Source organism: Nanorana parkeri, unplaced genomic scaffold (assembly GCF_000935625.1).
Source record: "Nanorana parkeri isolate BGI_ZX_2015 unplaced genomic scaffold, ASM93562v1 scaffold576, whole genome shotgun sequence".
NCBI classification, from domain to species: domain Eukaryota; kingdom Metazoa; phylum Chordata; class Amphibia; order Anura; family Dicroglossidae; genus Nanorana; species Nanorana parkeri.
This window is the reverse complement of record NW_017306844.1, coordinates 48,251-51,826: the sequence shown is the minus strand read 5'-3', so window position 1 is coordinate 51,826 and position 3,576 is coordinate 48,251.

The following is a 3,576-nucleotide window of genomic DNA, read 5'->3' as shown; positions in this document are numbered from 1 at the left end:
TTTATATTATTTTGTTAATATTATTTTTTATTATTTGTATTATATTTTTATGAATTATTTATATGAATTATATTCATAATATAAATGTGAACAGAGATGTGATATGTATCAAAAATGAATATATTCCAGGGGAGGGCAAACTCTGGCCCTCCAGCTGTTGTTGAACTACAAATCCCATGAGGCATTGTAAGGTTCTCAGCGCCAGGCATGACTCCCAGAAAAAAGTTTCCAGGCACACTCACCGGCCAGCATGCAAAAAAACCTGTCTAAACACTAAGGTTAAAAACAGAGGTTTGGAAACACGTCTTCTGCTATGTGAAAGCCGCGCCAAGGCACCTTATATATATATATATATATATATTTGCTTTATAAAAGGGAAAGTGGTATACCGCTCCAATAAGTATTGATGTGATGATATTCAGATAACGCATCTTCCTGTGATTAGCTGGTAGAATAAGCCAGTAACGGAGCGGGTCAGCAGTGTTCTTCAATAAGGCCCACCTAGCCACATATGATACAAATCAATTTTGTTTGCGCCAAATGCCTTTACAAACTCGGATATTACCATATAAATGTAGCAGTGACATCATCACTGTGCCGTACATAGCCTGTGCAGAAATGTGGGAGGGGCCCAGCAGCTCCACCCTCCACAGGCTGATTTGAAAGAACTATTGGAAGGGGTGGAGACAAGACCAGTCACCCTGCACAAGCAGAGAGGGCAGCAGTGAGCGGTCTTTATTACAGGAGGGGTTGGGGACAAGACCAGTCAGGGGCTCTGATGTCACTGCCAGGTACAGCATCACTGAGGGGGGCTCTGATGTCACTGCCAGGTACAGCATCACTGAGGTGAGCTCTGATGTCACTGCCAGGTACAGCATCACTGAGGTGAGCTCTGATGTCACTGCCAGGTACAGCATCACTGAGGTGAGCTCTGATGTCACTGCCAGGTACAGCATCACTGAGGTGAGCTCTGATGTCACTGCCAGGTACAGCATCACTGAGGTGAGCTCTGATGTCACTGCCAGGTACAGCATCACTGAGGTGAGCTCTGATGTCACTGCCAGGTACAGCATCACTGAGGTGAGCTCTGATGTCACTGCCAGGTACAGCATCACTGAGGTGAGCTCTGATGTCACTGCCAGGTACAGCATCACTGAGGTGAGCTCTGATGTCACTGCCAGGTACAGCATCACTGAGGTGAGCTCTGATGTCACTGCCAGGTACAGCATCACTGAGGTGAGCTCTGATGTCACTGCCAGGTACAGCATCACTGAGGTGAGCTCTGATGTCACTGCCAGGTACAGCATCACTGAGGTGAGCTCTGATGTCACTGCCAGGTACAGCATCACTGAGGTGAGCTCTGATGTCACTGCCAGGTACAGCATCACTGAGGTGAGCTCTGATGTCACTGCCAGGTACAGCATCACTGAGGTGAGCTCTGATGTCACTGCCAGGTACAGCATCACTGAGGTGAGCTCTGATGTCACTGCCAGGTACAGCATCACTGAGGTGAGCTCTGATGTCACTGCCAGGTACAGCATCACTGAGGTGAGCTCTGATGTCACTGCCAGGTACAGCATCACTGAGGTGAGCTCTGATGTCACTGCCAGGTACAGCATCACTGAGGTGAGCTCTGATGTCACTGCCAGGTACAGCATCACTGAGGTGAGCTCTGATGTCACTGCCAGGTACAGCATCACTGAGGTGAGCTCTGATGTCACTGCCAGGTACAGCATCACTGAGGTGAGCTCTGATGTCACTGCCAGGTACAGCATCACTGAGGTGAGCTCTGATGTCACTGCCAGGTACAGCATCACTGAGGTGAGCTCTGATGTCACTGCCAGGTACAGCATCACTGAGGTGAGCTCTGATGTCACTGCCAGGTACAGCATCACTGAGGTGAGCTCTGATGTCACTGCCAGGTACAGCATCACTGAGGTGAGCTCTGATGTCACTGCCAGGTACAGCATCACTGAGGTGAGCTCTGATGTCACTGCCAGGTACAGCATCACTGAGGTGAGCTCTGATGTCACTGCCAGGTACAGCATCACTGAGGTGAGCTCTGATGTCACTGCCAGGTACAGCATCACTGAGGTGAGCTCTGATGTCACTGCCAGGTACAGCATCACTGAGGTGAGCTCTGATGTCACTGCCAGGTGCGGGATCACTGAGGGGGCTCTGATGTCACTGCCGGGTGCGGGATCACTGAGGTGGGGTCTGATGTCACCGCCAGGTACGAGATCACCGAGGGGGGGCCCTGATGTCACTGCCGAGTGTAGGATCACCGAGGGGGCCCTAATGTCACTGCCAGGTACAGGATCACTGCAATGTATATTTGGCCGAGCGTGGAGCATTGGGAAGAAACAGCAGGTAATGTGTGCTGCAGGATGGCTGCCAATAATCCCCAGGTAGGTGACGCCCCTCCCCCAATGTGCGGCTCCATCCAGAACGGCTGTGGTAACCTGTCATGCCTGTAACTATCAGTCTCGCAATGCCTCATGGGACTTGTAGTTCCACAACAGCTGGAGTGCTGAGGTTGCCCGCCCCCAATGTATTATGAGAGAGAATAGCGCTAAGATGACGTACTTTACTAACCGGGACATTTATGAATCTGGAATCTTCTACCCCATAGCCACCCTGTAACCCTGTGGTGGGCAAACTCTGGCCCCCCAGCTGTGGTGAAACTACACATTGCATCATGCATCTGTCTCAGGTAGTCATGTCTGTGAGAATCTTGCAATGATTCATGTGACTTATAGTTCCACATCAGCTGGAGGGCCGGAGTTTCCCCACCCCTGATAATCTGCCCCATGATGAAATGAGAACAGTCGGGGTTCCTCAATTTCCTGTCATGGTGCAGAATGAACTACTACAGTACCTGAATGTGACCTGGTATCTGCCTGTACAGCAGGGCTGGGGAGTGAGAGGAAGAAGTAGCACAAGGAGCCATTCAGCTCATGGGGTGAGTAGAAGAATGCTGAAAGGAGTGACAGAGAGCTGAGCCCATCACAGTGCTGCTTCTCCTTCCACTGTCTAATCACAGGCTGGCGGTGGATTAAATGAAGGCGGTCAGCTGACTGGGGACATCTAGTGGCAGACATCAGAGTACTGCAGGGGAGCCTCTGCAAAGTACCGCAGGGTGAATATTGCGGCAAAATCCGGTTTTGTCTTCCAGAGAAGAAGCCTCACACTAGGCCCCGCCCTACTCCCCGAAGCCCCCAAGCTGATTACTTGTTACCATGGCAACTCAGAGAACCGATGTCTAGCAGCACCTCGTTAAAAAATAAACTCTACAAAACACAACAAAACCTCCGATTTCTGATATATGGTTATCGGGACACTGCACGTACGTAATACACGGATGACAAAGGATGCATTAGCCGCAGACCCGGGGGCGGGGCCATGAGGACACCATTCCCTGAATACTGTCAGTCAGACAAGGGGCGGAGTCTGATTTGCGTTTAGAGCTTTCTTGTCGTAATCCGTGTCTCCGCCCCCGTATTCCACTTCTGTACACCGCCCCTACCCTTCGGTCGACGTCAATCCGCGTCTCCTCCCCACACGCAGTCACCACCC